We start from the raw sequence: 15,928 nt of genomic DNA on the forward strand, positions 1-15,928 counted from the left end.
TTCCATGACAAATGCATTTTAGTTGTTGCTCTCAATTCCTTGCACTGGAATATCGTTCACTGTGTTCAGTTCAGTTTGTTTGCATCTGCATGACCTCATTTTGTCGTCACCAAACGCCAGTGATGCTGGCTGAGCAAATATTATCACCACCCTGATGTGGACCTGCCACTATTTACTCACCGCCTCCAGGGGCTCAAGGTTCAAGTTCAGCAGGGCTCAAGGCTCTGGAGAGGACACAGAAGTTCAGGACTCTGAGATTACAACATTGTTTCCTATGGGAAACAGGAGCTGAGTTCCAAGGAAATCTCACACGCTTCTGGATGAGAACCTGCTGGGAGCGGCCAGCAAGAAATGAGGCTGGTGAGAGAGAGTAGGACTCAGCAGTGCCCTTGGCAGACCAACACGGCTTTACCAGTTTTGATTACAATTGTTCCCCTATGTTAGGTTGGACAAAGGTATTGTGGTTATGTTTTTTAAAAAGAAAATTTATCTTTTAGAGATTCATAATCAAGAACTTATGGTTAAATGATAGGATTTTGGATTTGCTTTAAAGAAATGAGTAGGAGGTGGGCAGGGGCCTAGACAAACATCTGGGCTCGAGCTTGAACACTGTTGAACCTGAGTTTTGGTTATATAGGGCTTTCTTATACTATTCTCATTAATTTTTTTTTTTTTTTAGTGAGGAAGAGTGGCCCTGAACTAAGATCTATGCCCATCTTCCTCTATCATGTATGTGGATCGCAGCCACAGCATGGCTTGACAAGTGGTGTGTATGTCTGTGCCCGGGATCCAAACCTGCGAACCCTGGGCCACTGAAGTGGAGTCCGCAAACTTAACGACTACACCACCCAGGCTGGCCCTCAATAATTTTTTATATGTTTGAATTTTTCCATAAACAGGTATTTTTAGAGTTAAAAAAGGAAATCTCTTAGTGATAATAAAAACATTACATGCGTTTAAGAAAACAAAGGTGTCCTTATAGCCACAATAGGCAGCTGCTACAGTATGTCCGATTCAAACTGGGGAAGAATTTGAAAAACACGGAGCTTGAGAAATATTACTCTAGCTTCGGAAGCAGACTCGGATATTTTTGGCCCCGAGGGAACTCAAGATCACACTGGCCCTGAGCTCCCCAGGGGTCTACTTCCTAGCTCTTTATTAATAGCTGCTGCCTCGCCCCCCGGGGAGCTGCAGTCCCTGGTCTCAGAGCAGGGGAGGGAAATGAGGCCCCCATTGCGGAGCTGGCGTCGGCGGCGGGTGTGGGCTCATTACCACAGCCGGAGAGCTGGGTCATAGGGGCATAGGTGAGCGTGGCGCCCCGCCGCTTCCACAGGACCTCCGCCCTGCCCCTGCCCCGCCCGGCCTGCCGGTGGCACCAAGGAGGGGCACAGGGAGGGGTGCACAGTCAAGGCCAGAGCCCTGAGAACAGACTGGGCACGGGGCCAAGCCCAGCGGGGCACACGACAGACCACCTAGTGAAGGAGAAAGTGACCTTGGGGAGGAGTCCTGCAGATAGCAGGGTTCCAGGGAGGGGAGAGACGGGCATTTGAGGTAAGGGTGACAATCCAGCTTCCGAGGCACAGGCTAGGAAGGCCGACATGCAAAGAGATGCGCGCAGGTGACATCTGAGCGGCCAGGGCGGGTGTGAGGGAGCCTCGTCGGGCAGGTGTGCCCTGGCCCAGCCCACCTGCCTTCTTGGGTTTCAAAATCTTCGCGGGGTCAGGGATCTGGGATCACTCTTGGGCCAGACAGAAGCCAGCAGGAGAATGAAATCTCCTTCTCACCTTAAAGAAATGCAAATTAAAATATGGAGAGATCTCTCCCCACCTTTTAGGACTGGCAAAGATCAAAAGAACCGACGATGACAGCCAGCGCTGGTGCGCTCCTGGAGACAGGGCTGCGCTCCCAGGCGCGAGGGGGTGTGGACATTCGTAAGCTTTTCCAGAGGGCAGCTCCACAAGTGGCACCAAAATGTCAGCAAAGTGTCGCACATGCCTGCCCTTTGACCTGGTTGCTTCTTCACTCCTAGGGATCTGCAGAGAGAAACAGGCGCTCAAAGACGCACATCGATGGCCAATGCAGCTTTATTTGTACCTGCAATGGCCAAAAAGGGGGGCCTAAATGTCCGGGGGCGGGTTAAATACTATGAAAGACGAGATCATCTCTGTGCCTCCACAGGGAACTCTGTCCACGACATACGCCAAGTGACAAGGCACTCTTGTCAGAGATCCTATGACTTCATTTAAAACAGCCTGGAGAGTTTGCACCAACAGTTAACTGTGGCAGCAGAGGCAGTGGTGGGGCGGGAACAAGAGACAGCTTTCATTTTCTCTTCTGAATCCTTCTGCGGCAACGACCAAATAACAGCGACAGAAAGAGGCCAGGAAGGACTTTTCATAGTCGAAAGGAGCGAGTGACCTTTAGAAGAGCCGGGTCTTTGTTTATAAAACTGGTCTATTTACGCAGCACCTGCTGTATGCAGGACCGCCAGCTAGGGCCTGGGGAACATTTCGGTAAAGATAGGGGAGGGGCAGCTCACCGGGCGGGAAGCACGGCGCCCGCGCACCGCCCGCTCGTCCCCGAGCCCCCCGGGCAGCTGCCCCGGCCTAGACCCCCGGGATGGGCCGGTGCGCGGCTTCTACTCCTGATGCCTCTCCAGAGCTCAGTGACCCGCACAAGTGTCTCTCGGTCGCGGTCCCCACCTCCAGCCATTTCTTTCCTGACACCTGCTATGCTTTAGGGGCCTGAATAATTAGTTCATGAAATCTTACCAAAGCCCCGCAAACTAGGCATTTTTATCCCAGTTAGACGAGGAGGCTCAGAAAGGTCCCCAGAATTCCCATTATCGTGTTGGCCCCGCGAGCCACGCTGCCTCCGGATCGCATCAGCTGTCACAGGGGGATGGGGTCCGATTTGGGCGCGGGCTCAGGAGCCCGCCCTGGGCCCAGTGTCGCATCCATCTTCTCAGCTATGTGATCCTGGACAAGTTAGTGATCCTTTGTCCGGCCCGGGCTGGGATCAGCTATTTATAGGGGTGCCGTGAGCATGATAAGGGGCAATGCCTCCAAGGGCGAGCGTGAGCCAGGTAAGCACCGCGCTAAGCGCTTTTACGGGCCTGGCCCTAATGAATTGGCCCATTTTTCAGGTGAGGATCGTGAGGAATCGCACCCTAGGCCCCATCCCGGCAGAGACGGAGGTGGCGTCCACCGAGCGAGCCGATTTCCCCACCTGACACGCTCCCCTGGGGGCCCGCCCCCGACGCCCCGCCCCCGACGCCCCGCCCCGTCAGGTCCCACCCCTGTCCGTCTGCGCGCCCCCAGTCAGCGCCCGCGTCGCAGCCCCGCGCGCCTCAGCCAATCGGCGGCGGCCGGCGCCGGTGCGCTCAGCCTCGCCCGCGGCCCTCCCACCCCGGCGCCCGCTCGCCGCTCCTCACTCCGCCGCCGCCGCCGCCGCCGCCGCCGCCGCCGCCGCCGCGCCTCGGTCCGCCGACTCCGTAAGGCCGGGTCGGGGCCGCGCGCCGCGGGAGGGCGGGGGGCGCCAGGGCGGGGGGCGCCAGGGCGGGGGGCGCGCGGGGACCGCCGGGGCCGAGGCGGGGGCGGGGGACCGCCGGCCGAGCTCGGGTGCCGAGGGGCACCCCTAGCATCCCCCTCGGATGGCGGGGTTGGGAGACAGCCCGAAGCGGGAGGGAGGTGGGGAATCCCCACCCCCGCAGTGGATCGGCTCCGGGGGTCCGCCCGGGGGGCGGTCTGCGCGCGGACGGGTCCCGTGCGGCAGCGGGAGGGATGCTCAACCCTCCGAACTTGGCCGGACGCCCCGGGGCCAGTAAGGCCATCGGCTCCCGTCTCAGCCCCATCTCACCCCCACTTCCCAGGGGTGGATTGGGCCTGGGGGTCCGCCCCAGAGTCAGTCGGCCCGCGAGCAGGTACAGTGCGGGAGCTAGAGGGATGCTTGGCTCTCCGGTCTTGGCAGGACGCATCCGGCCTGGGGCCACTAGGACTGCCGGTTCCTTTTCCTCCTCATCCCACCCTACTCTGCGGAGTGGATTGGGTCTAGAGGTCCGTCCGAGGGTCGGTCAGCCCGCAGGCTGGTCCCCTGCGGGAGCCAGAGGGGCGCTCGGCCGTCGGGACTCGGCTGGGCGCCGCGGACCCCCTCCCCGCGCCCGCCCCCGCAGTGCAGCGGTGGGGACACGCCCTTGGCGTGGAGAGTCCCGGCGCGGTCCGAGCGCCCGCCGTGGACCGGATGGGGGTGCCGGGCCGGGGTCTCCGCTTGCGAGGGCTCCCCATGACCCCGTGCGGTGCTGTCCGGGGCAGGTGGGCGCGGAGAGACTACCCAAGGTCGCACCGAGCTGCCGCGCCAGGGGTGGAGGGGGGTGGCTGGCGTCACGTGACCAGATCGCAGCGAACTTGATCTGACAGCCGAGCGTCCGGGGCTAGGTGCACCGACGCAGGGCAGCCCCTAACCCCTACTCCCTCGTGGAGCCAACAGCCAGTTCTTTCGTTTTGTTCGGCGAGGCCTTGGGTCAGCGTCTTTATAATGTAAATCGATGGTTGGCTTTCTTTAGAGCCGAAGGGAACAAAGATGAGGGCTGATTTCCTTTTCTAACTCCGAGAGTTAAAAATTCCAAATAATTAACCAGGTTGAGTACAGAACAGACTTAATACTCCCAACTCGGGATGGACTTTCATTTCCTCTGAGTTCCATGTTTTATTAAAATATCCAAGGGCAGATTTTAGTAGGAAACTGATAACTTTGTAAGTTATGGAATACAGTGAAAATCAGTTTCACCATTTGAAGCAGGTATTTTGTTACCCCGTTTTCTTGGCACAGGCGTCCGGTTTCTGGTCATTCCAGATATTCAAGTATGTTTATTTCTTTCTGAACCACAAACCAAATGAATATAAAATGGCCGGACTCTGGTCTTGTATTTATGCCAGCAAGCGTCACCCCCCCTTTCCAAAGTATTTAAGGTGACTTGCAGTGAGTGAGGACATTGTGAGTATGAGGACATTACTGTTGCTGATAATGCTTATCGTCGAAGGGAAGGAGTGTCTAACTGTAAGTCATCTGGGACCATCGTGTTTGGGGGAACTGAAGGCAGCATTCAGAGGCAAGGTTTTGGGTGGTTCCACCTGTGTGCGCCCGGGGGCCTTTTTCGCATGTAAATGACCGGTTTCCTTCCAAGGAAATGTTGCTAGACCTGGCCTTGCACAGTGAACTCCTCCTGAACAGCTGATGGAATCAGACAGAAAAAAGGGCCATCTTTAGGAGTGCGCGCATACTTGGTATCGGAGTGGCAGACATTAGTATCATGCAGAGGCCAAAATAACCTTTCGAGTTTGTACTGAAAACAAGCGGAGGTGAAGGGAAGAAGCCTGGCGTCCTTGCCGCCCTTGGCCCCGGCCCCGTGGTCACCGAGCGGTCAAGCCTGAGTCTCTGGGGCGTCCTGGGGCCAGGGCCCGCGCTTAGGCAACCCTGGCCTCGCGCGCTCATTCATAGAAACACCGTTCATGTTTCCCTGGGCTTCGCAGCGAGCCCCTTCCCGACGCGCTCCGGGCTCGCGGGGGCGCAGTGCTGCGTTTCTGGGGTGGGATGTCCTCAGGCGCCCTCAGCTTTTAACTGTCCCCCGGGGTGGCCACGCAGAGCTCGGCCTTCCCACGAAGAGCCGCTGCGTTTTCGCCCGCTGTCGCCGGGGTGGCAGCGCCGGCGACGCGCGCCAGCTCGCTCCGGAAAGTCTCTCCGGGCACGGCGGGTGGAACAGGATCTGAGCGCCCGGGACGCGCCAGGCCGGGGGCGGGCCTCGCCGTAACCTTTCCCCTACTTTTCTCCGCCGTCACGTGACGCCCGCGGGGGGAGGCGCGGGGCGGGGACGGGGCGCGCCGGCCGCAGTGGCTGGCGGTGTCCCAGGGGACGGGACGCGTTCCAAGCGAACAAGTAAAGAGAAGCCCGAAGTTAAAGGCGGCGCGGAGGTGGGAAGGCAGGAACGCGCACCCATTCTGGGGCTGGTTCTGCAGTTTGATCCGGTGCATTTTTTCCTTTGTTGGAAAAAATGTTTAGTCACTCTGCATGGTTATTATTGGCAGGCCAGAGTTGTATTGCTGGTGGAAGCCTGAAATTGAATTCCGGAAGAACTGGTGCTTTTAAGAACAGAATTGTTGTTCCAGCTAGTATGTTTCAAGTGTGTTTGGAGATTCTCTCTCATACTTGAAGGAGGCCTCTACTTTGTTCCAATGCCTTGAGCCAATCTTGAGCATTTTCTGCGAGGACTTTTCTGTTTTAAAAGTAAATAATACAAGCGCAGGCTGCGAAGTGAAAGGGGTGCAGACGGGAGTACAGGGATGCAGAGGTGGCTTCCACCCCGTTTGCCTCTGCAGAGGCCACCACTATTAACATTTTCTTTGATGATTCTAGAAATAGTCTAGGCTGTACAGGGCATTTGTGGGTGTGTGTGTGTGTGTGTGTGTGTGCATTTGAGGAAGATCGGCTCTGAGCTAACATCTGTGGCCAGTCCCTCTTTTTGCTGAGGGAGACTGGCCCTGGGCTAACATCCATGCACATCCTCCTTGACTTTATATGGGACGCCACCACAGCATGGCTTGACAAGCGGTGTGTCCGGTGTGTGCCCAGGATCTGAACCCCAGGCCGCTGAAGTGGAGTGAGCACACTTAACTGCTATGCCACCGGGCAGGCCCCAGGGCATGTTTAAGAAAAAAAAAATCTAAGTAAGGTTTTCTGCTTGTTGATTTCTGATGTTTTGTTGCCTTTTGATGAACTTCACCTTTTACCTCGAGGAAACGTTGGGTTCCCAGCAGGTCCTGGGCTGAAGCCAACTTGACCTTTTTGGGTAAGGTGACTAGGAGCTCAGTTCTGGGGAATGTCCACCTTTACTTTTGCGTGGGTTGTTTTTATGCCCAAGAATGTTCTTGGAAGTTAATAATTGAACGAAGTTGTGCTGCCAAGTGAGCTGTGTCTCCGGAGTGTAGAGTAAGGTAATCGCCGCCGTGGAGGGTTGGGAGATAGCGCAGCTTCTGCCCTACTTCCCAAGAATTATTGGCTAATTGGAGGACTCCATGTTCTTCAGGTAAAAAGGAAAGGAATCTTCCATACTCTCCATGCGGTGGTTCACCCACCCATCCCGAGAACCTGAGGGTCATCCTGGATTCTTCCCAGCTGGCTACTTCTGCTTCCTAAATGGCTCTTAAACTCACCTTCCTCCCCCTTTCCGTGAGCTAGAGCAGGCATTCGGATGTGTGTTGAACGAGCAACAGAAGTTTGAGCAACTTTTCTCTCCTGGACTGCCGCAGCCTCCTGATGTGGTGGGGGGTCCTTTGCGGTATGGGAAGTTCCTGTGAAGGAAGCAAGGAGCAGAGGAAGCTGTTGGGTCCCTCCTCTCCGTGCACCTTGCTTCCCCTTATTACTGTGGTCAAGGGCCTGTGGACTGGAGACCAGTGGGCTCATTCCTTCCCCGCATCAAGGGTCAGCGGCCCCTCCTCCACCAGTCCTGGCCTCCTCTGGAGTCCCATGGCTCTTGATCCCCAGCCCTCGCAAAGCATTCAGCATATTGTGTTATGACCCCTTGGTTGAGGGTAAGCTCTTCCAGGACAGGGTCATTGGGTTTCTGAGGGGTCAAGTTAGAGATTAATTCCCTCTTTTTAGAATTCTGCCCCTCTGTTAAAAAATAATGCATTTGTATTAAAAGCAAACACAGGGGCCAGCCTGGTGGCGCAAGGGGTTAAGTGTGCTCGCTCCACGTGGCAGCCCGGGGTTCACCGGTTCAGATCCTGGGCACGCACCGATGCACTGCTTGGCAAGCCATACTGTGGCGGCGTCCCATATAAAGTGGAGGAAGATGGGCACGGAGGTTAGCCCAGGGCCAGTCTTCCTCAGCAAAAAAAGAGGAGGATTGGTAGATGTTAGCTCAGGGCTGATCTTCCTCACACACACAAAAAAACAAACACAAAATAACCTTGCTTAAGAAATTGTCATAGGCTTTAACTCAGACTTTGCTTTTTATGAAATAATTCCTTTAGAAAACTATGCGTTTATCACTGATTTTCCCATGTCAGTTCCTCTACCGTCCTTAAAAAGATATAACATGCCAAGTTGTGGTTTTTCAAACACACCCTGTGTTTGAAAATAAGGTACAATAAGGCAGGCTCAAAATAAGTCAGCAACACTGCCGAGAGTTAAGTGTCAGAGACGACTGGCCGAGGTGTCAGGTGCTGGCGTGGGGCGGTGGAAAGAGGAAGGACGGAAATCCACGTTCTTGGAGGACGATCTGGCAGCACATGCGTACAGTTGGGAAGGTACAGAGAATGTGTTCCCGTGTTAAATAAAGACCCGGTGTGGTGTTGGGCCTGTCGCTTGCCCTCCTTCAATTGATGTGAGGTGTGGGTATCGTGTGTACCTTATATGCCAGGATACAGATCTTACGAAAGGTGATGACACTTGCTCAGAGGCACACACGCCCCTGAGGAAGTGGCACAGCTGGAATTCGGACGCGGATCTGTGTTCTCCGAAGCTGGGCTCCCTCTCTTTTCTAGGCTGCTTCCCAGACATTGCGCAGGCCAAGGGCCTGGGTGTTGGCATCACCCCCACCCCGGTGCCCGCTGGATGTGACACTGATGGGCTTCCACTTCCTCTTGTAAAGTGTCGCCTCTGACACCTGTCGTCCTGTCTCATAGGCGTTTTATGAGGATCCAGTAAGAGGCCAGATGTGAGGACAGATTTGAGGGTGCGAAACGAATACAGGTTCTGGCGAACAATACCCTGGCTGCAGGCGGGTTTTGTGGATACGAGCGCGTTCAGCAATCACCACATTGGAACGTGTGGTTTCACAAGCTCATTTGCACTTCTGGGTGCATAGGTGAAGATTGTGCATGGGGAATACGGGCCCGCCCGCCACGGTTTTAGGAACCTCTGTGGGAACAGCATCCTGGTACGAGGAGAGGTTAGGCAATCTCTTGGGCGGATGCGTGCGTCTTCCTGCAGCCCTTGCTCATTCCATTGTGCTGATGTTGGCAAGGCTGGAGGCAGGTCCTTCTGGGAGGGCATCCAGGGAAAACACCAGAGTAGGTGGCACAGCTACCTGTCTGGGGCCTGCCCAGACATTCTGTATTTTCTTTACAAAAATCTGATCCTCAATGACCTTTTCCCCAATTCTCTTTCTTGCTAAGGTTGCATTTCTCTGTATTTGTCTGATTAGCCATTACTTGTTGATGTGGCGCAATATAAGGCTTCAATTTGAATTTGCTTTATTTTTACAGTACCTTTGGAGGCAAAAGTTGTGTTGTTTTTTGAGAGCCATATAAAAGAGTATGATGATTCAGAATTCACTCAATAACCTGCCTTGACTCAGCATATTGATCCCGTACACGCAAATGGTTTGTTATGATATACTTCCCTGCAAGAAATTAACTGTGGGCCAGTTTAAATCATGCAAATAGTGAATGTGCAGTCATGAATACAAGATACAGCCTTTGGTAAATGAAAGTTCCTGCCCTTTTCTTGTACATGAAGCCCTCTCAAAAACATAAAGTGAGTTTTGAGTCTCACATTCTCGCTGCTAAGGTGCCTCCATCAGGTTAGGGAAATAATCATTTGCGTTTGTTCGCGTACACGCTTACTGAAAAAAACACGATTGTGCTGAAAAAGAGCACAGTTACAGAGAATCACGTCCGCAAGTGAGTAATGACGTGGCTCGTGGAGCGCAAAGGGGACGAAAGTGGGGGGGAGCCGTTTCTGCTTCCCGTTACTGCTGATTTTTGCCCACACTTAACTTCTCACCCTAATCGTCAGCATGGTCCCAAGAATACTAAATACTAAAGGCCAAGACGGGACCTGAGAAGAGTCAAGAACCTTGCTGTACGTGCAGGTCTCAGGGAGACCCCTGGGCTGGTGATGCCCTTCCGGAACGTTCCTGGTGCTTACCTTGAAGTGCCTGGTATGGCAGTGCTGAGGCCAGCCTGGGTGCCACCTTGATAGTCATGCAGGGCAGGAACGTGGCTTCCCCGAGGTGGAGCCAGCCCTGGAGAGCAGAGCCCGCTTTGTTTAGCCAAGCAGAACCATCCCAGGTGTTGGTCACCAGACCATGGAACAATATGTTATAGATGATTAGATAACTGCTCTGCCCTCCACTGAAAACGATGCTACAGATCCTCTGCCTGCAGAGTCTCGTGTCCAGAGTTTTTCCGGGAGTGGCGCCCCAGTGTCATCCAGACTCGTGATGAGGGATCCAGCCTGTGCTGTTGGAGACCCTGCCTGGTACTCAAGCTGCGCTAAGCTGTCGCTTCCTGTGGGTGACCTTCTCTCAGAGGATTTCCAGCACGGTTGTTTACCCCTAGATGAGATAGGCCTCCGTTGGCTGGATTTGAATAAAAGGCAGGGCCAGCTCCTGTGTGCGCATGAATTGTGCAATTCTAGCGGGAAGACTGGGGCATGCAAATAATTTTAGAGTTGGCACCCGTCGTGTTTGTAGTTACTGTAGTTTTATTGCCAGCTGCAGTCACATCATTTTGGTTACAGCAGAGTGACCTAACTTTATGTCTCTGATGTAACTTTAGCAATCTTAAGTGGGACTTTTTGTGGAGTAACTTACCACTTGACTTGATAAGTAGAAACATGAGTGTTGAGTTGGAGCTGGGTCTGACCCCCAGCTGTGCTGTTTGCTGGCTGTGACCTTGGGAAGTTTCTGGATATCCATGCCTTGGTCTTCTCATCAGTAAATGGAGATAGCAGTAGTACCCATTTCCTAGGGTTCTGGTGGGAATTACGTGGGTTAATGAAGGTAAAATATGGATCACATTGTCCAGCGTATGCCACAGAGTTTGGTAGAAAGAACATTTTATATCTTCATTGTTAACAGCACAAAGATTAATCTGTATGCCTTGTCTATCTACCCCCCCCACCTACCTACATATGCGTCTACCTGCTCACCTGTGTAGCTCTCTACTTACCTGTTGATTTCAGAGCTGTGCTGGGAGACCTCTGATGGCACATAGTTCGTTACATATCTCGGTTGCTATAAAACTCGGTTGCCATAAAGGCCTAAAACACTGTCACATGGCAAGTTTTATTGTTTGTTTTATATTATGGAGGTGATTTCCACACCTCACTTTTCCCTGGGGCCTGTTTTGAAATCGGCACTGCTCTTTGCATCATGATGACCTTTCACCTCCTTTCCTTAGCTGCCACCTGTCACAGAACCTGGGGTGGTGTGGCGGTGGGGGGTAGGGGGGGCATTCCAGGAGGGCAACTCGGCACTGTCTGCGAGAGGACCGGGTCTTGAGGGAAACAGGACCCGTCTTACTGTGTTACGATGTGCAGGTCGCTAACCTCTGAGGAGAGAGGTTTTTGGTTAAAAGGAAGTGATGGTGGAGAGAGAGGACAACGTGAACGCGTTTGAAAAAGTACAGACCAATTGACTGGCCAAGGATTTTGGGGGGAGGCATTGGGCAAAGTTCTTAAAATTCAGGTAATCTTAGGAAAATTGAATGAGATACTGCAACATTTCCCCCCCAAATTGTTCATTTGACATTCGGTGTTGGGGAGCTGTCGTTGGGCCTCGGGATTTGATTCAGAATATTAAACACGGATTTGTGTCCCTGAGACGCTTACAATTTACACTGGGAGATTAAACAAATAACTTACAAGTGAAAGTCCTTTGCCAGCAGGTGCAGGTAAAATTGTAGAATTGCACTTGTGCTTTGGGAATGTGGGTTCAGAGGCGGGCCCCTGGAAGAGGGGAGCTTCAAGCTAGGTGTGAGGCAAGGAGAAGATAGAAATCGAAAAAGACCAGAGGGCATCCCGGCTGTGAGTTGAGTTAGCAGGCAAATGGTCATGGCCGGTGGGCCTGGCTGAGGCCGAGGTGACCTGGGGAGTGAGCTTGGGAAGATGTGGGGAGCAGGCGTGCAGTAGACCAGAGGTGTGAACTTTTACAAATTGTGATAAATAGGCCGTTGTTCTCAGCTGGAGTGTCTTATTCTGGATCTTGGTGTTTTTCTGAGAGCGGATTACCGTAAGATGCTTAAGTGCTCTGGCTCGGATCTTGGAGAAGCTCTCTCCTTTAGTGGCCCTCACGATTTCTAAAGCAGCACCATCACATGGTTTCCACGCTCAGCCTGGGCATTTCCGCATCCCAGGTGTGTTCAGGCTAGGAGGTCTGCGTGAGCTCTCCGTCAGGTGGGGCTCCAGGCGGGCGCTCTCCACCTGACACAGCCAGAGATGATTTCCATACAGCTGGGGGGAATAAATGGGTCCACAGCCCGCAGCATCCCAGACCACTTAGATGGCTTTTGTCTTCAGCATGTTGGATAAATTTCTGGACGTCTCCCCAGCAGCTGGGAGGTTGCTGCCGCAAGTGGCCGCCTCCAGTTTACCCCCGAGCTGTCTGTCCCCAAGGGGCCTTCTCCTGTCACCCAGCCAGCCCTTCTGGGGGAGGAGCAGCCAGCCTGTGTTCCCAGAGGGTGCTTCTGCTGTCGCTGTTTCGTCTAGTTCAGGATTCTCGTCCAGAGTCAGTAGTCACTCGGATGATGGGAGGAAACAGTGAATGACAGAAGAGAGAGTTTAGCTCTCTTCTCACCCGGCTCTGTTTTCTCTTCTCATTTCTTCTTTGCAACCTTTCTCTCCCCTTCTCTGCTTTTCTTGCCGGTAGCAGTGTTCTCTCCTCTAGCCATTCATCCGAGAACTCGGGGCGCAGGTGCACGCTCAGCCGTGCAGGCGGGCCCCGGCGGTCATGCCACGCACATGTAGTCCCCAGGGAAGCCAGCTCTCTCCACCCACGTGGGTAGGTGCCCAGGTGAGGCTGGTACTCGGGGCCAGCGGACCTTTCCAGATCAGCAGGTTCCGGTGCCTGCACCCAGCACAAGGGTGAGGAAGGGGGTGAGGACAGCCCTAGCCCGTTCGTGCCTGGGCGTGGCGGGCAGTGGCAGTGTTAGAGGAAGAAAAATAGTGGAGAGGGTGTGGCAAAGACGGCGAGACTAATTTTCGGTTGGCTCGTCTTGGCATCAGTGGAGACGTGCCTGAAACACGAGGTTGTGTGTGTGCAGGTAGAAGTTGAAGCTCCGGGCAGCCCCTGTGGGTGCAGAGGGGCTGGAAGAGGCACGGTGACCCCCAGCTCAGAAGCCAGAGAGGGGCTAGTGGTGGCGGCTGATACATTGGTAAGACCGTCTACACGGCTGGTGACCTCCAGGAGGAAGAAACTGGAAGTGGGGCGGGCACACCTCGAGTAACGGTTTAGTTGTACACCGTGGGTGGGACATGGCAGAGCTCCCCGCTGGCCCCAGGAAGCCCAGGAGGTGGGGGCGCCTGCTCTTCTGACCCTTGGGGCCTCGCCATGCCCTTTGCTGCCATCCTGGAAGGTGGAAGGGATACAGAGGAGAGGCTGTCCAGTGTCCGTGGCCCAGATCCAGACACAGGCCCGGCCTGCCAGTTGGCCCCAATGCCTTCCTCTCCCAGCGTGTTGGGGTTCCCAGCTGCAGTGACAGAGTGACAGGACCACCGTGCCCAGCCTGGGCAGGCGTGCCCCGGGACTCCGGGCAGGCTACCCTGGGGGGCGGAGAGTTGAGGACAGGGCAGTCAAGTCAATATGGGAAAATATTACTATCTGTTCATTCCAGGCAGGTGCATTGGTGTTATTCTCTGCTCTTCTGTGTTTGCAGTATCTCATGATTTAAAACACTGAAGACAGAAAACAGTATATATAATCGCTGTATATATAATACAGGGCTTTTGTGAGGTCCTCATATTCTTAGTTGTGCCTGAATTTATTAATGGCTGGCATCCTTCCACCTGGAGCAGGTTGCTCCTTCCCCCGCCCCCAGCCCCAGCTACTTCATCTGGCGGTGGTTTGATCACGAGGCAGGTGGATGGGCCCTCGGTGGGAGGGCGCTCCTAGGTGGCCCCAGTCCTGGTCCAGCACCAGGCACTTACGCCAGCTGGGGGCCCGCTGATCTGATGTGCTTGAGCAGGTGTCGCATCCTGAGGGACAAGTTGGCTTTCTGTTGGGAAGATGTGTCAATCAAAGCAGGATATGTTCGGCCCATTCTCACCATGGTGTTCACGCTCTGGTCTGGAAACCCTCCACCCTTTAGGGCTATGAGGAGGAAGAGGGGGGTCAATGGCTTTATCCTCTGATTTTCTATTTGAAGAAAAAGGTACCCAGGTTTAGAGCCATTAGGGACCCTCTGGCCCAGTGACTTCGTTTCCCGGGGCCGTGGTTGGCCTTTGGGAAACAATGGTAGATGTGTCTTCACCAGTTACTCTGGCTGTGTTTCGGGGCGACTAGGAGGTGGGAGAGGCAGGGCAGTGTGGTCAGGCTGCACCCCCACCCGCCTGAGGGTAAGGTAGGAGCTGGGGGGTGAGTGCTTTGAGGCCGGTGCAGAGGTGGCAGTCCCTGCAAGGATGCTGTGGGGCAGAGGGTGCGGTAACCCCACAGGCAGCCTTGCTCTCCCTCTTTTGTTATTGCACCAGGTGTAGCTGGGTGGGTCCAGCAGGTGTTTCCGTGTTGCGGGCCCGCTGGACGAATGCCAGGGCAGGCTTGTGGATGGCAGCAGCCCTGGAAACCTCTGCCCTTCCTGATTTGATCTTGTCTCCACGTGGGTTCCGGGGCCTGGCTGGCTGTCTGCTGACGCTCGATTGCGGATCTGTGTGGCTAACGGGTGAGATACGTGTGGAGCACTTGAAAGGTCTGGGCAGCTTTAAAAGTTGCTCTCCAAGGGTGAGATTTCACACCGACTTCAGCGGACACGTGTTGTATTTCATTAAATGTATTTTAAGAAATTATTAGAGCAGATCACAAACTTACACAGAAGGAGAGAGACTAGTCTAATGGACCCACTGCCCAACTTCCCCAAATCACCGGTTCACACATGGCCAGTCCATGTCCCCCACTGACAATGATTTTGAAACAAAGCCCATAAAAGATAAAATTGCTTTGGTAAATATCTCACTATGTATCACTAAAAGATAGCAGCTCTTTTGAAATACCTTATGACACCTAAAAAATATTTAACAGTGATTCCTTAAAGCCACGAGGTAAGGATTGTTCGCAGGAGTCCTTAGTGTGGATAGAGACTAGGGTGCGCGCATTAGGGAAGAAAGGAGGAGTTTACAATAAATTTTGGAACATTTTCATCACCCCGAACAGAAAGCCTCCTCTCCTTTAGCCATCACCCCCAGCCTTTGGGAGCACTACTCTGCTTTCTGTCTCTGTAGATTTGCCTGTTCTGGGCATTTCAAATAAATGGAAACATACGCTATGTGGCCTTCTGTGTCTGGTTTCTTTCATTTAGCAGAACGTTTTCAAGGTTCACCCACGTCGTAGCCTGTGTCAGGGCTTCCTTCCTTTTTTATTGCTGAATAACATTCTATTTTATGGAGAGACCACATTTTATTGACCCATTTCTCGGTGAAAGGGCGCTTGGGTGGTTTCTACTTTTTTGTTCTTTTGACTGATGCTGCTATGAACATCAGCAAACAAGTTTTAGTGTGGACATATGTTTTCAATTCTTTAGGGCATACTCCTAGGAGTAGAATAGCTGGGTTGTGTGGTAACTCCGTGTGTAACCTTTTGAGTAATTGGCAGACTGTTCTCCGAAGGGGCTGCAACGTTTTATGTCTCCACCTGCAGTGCCTGAGGGTTCCACTTTCTCCACGTTCTTGCCAGCACTTGTGATCAACCATCCCCATGAATGTGAAGTGGTATTTTGCTGCAGTTTTGATTTGCATGTCCCTGATGGCTACAGGAGGCGGTATTACAATTATAAATGTTTTTAAGCGTGAGGCTGTGGATGCCAGGATTGTGGGTGGAATTTTCGCTCATTAGATTTGCACAGGGAGGGGCCGGCCCCGTGGCTTAGCGGTTAAGTGCGTGTGCTCCGCTACTGGCGGCCCGGGTTCGGACCCCGGGCGCGCACCGACGCACCGCTTCTCC

General features: G+C 53.8%; 1 protein-coding gene across 1 annotated transcript in view; it reads left to right on the forward strand.

Annotated features, from left to right (window-relative positions):
- The first annotated feature begins 3,404 nt into the window (after positions 1 to 3,404).
- The window catches only part of CPT1A (carnitine palmitoyltransferase 1A), a 61,435-nt gene continuing 48,911 nt past the window's right edge, over positions 3,405 to 15,928 (forward strand). Inside the window, exon 1 of the mRNA XM_087422516.1 lies at positions 3,405 to 3,493. The gene's annotated coding sequence lies outside the window, so the exon portion shown is untranslated. The remainder of the gene's footprint in view (positions 3,494 to 15,928) is intronic.

This window comes from Ceratotherium simum, chromosome 34 (assembly GCF_057802395.1).
Source record: "Ceratotherium simum simum isolate JZ-2026a chromosome 34, ASM5780239v1, whole genome shotgun sequence".
Classification (NCBI taxonomy): domain Eukaryota; kingdom Metazoa; phylum Chordata; class Mammalia; order Perissodactyla; family Rhinocerotidae; genus Ceratotherium; species Ceratotherium simum.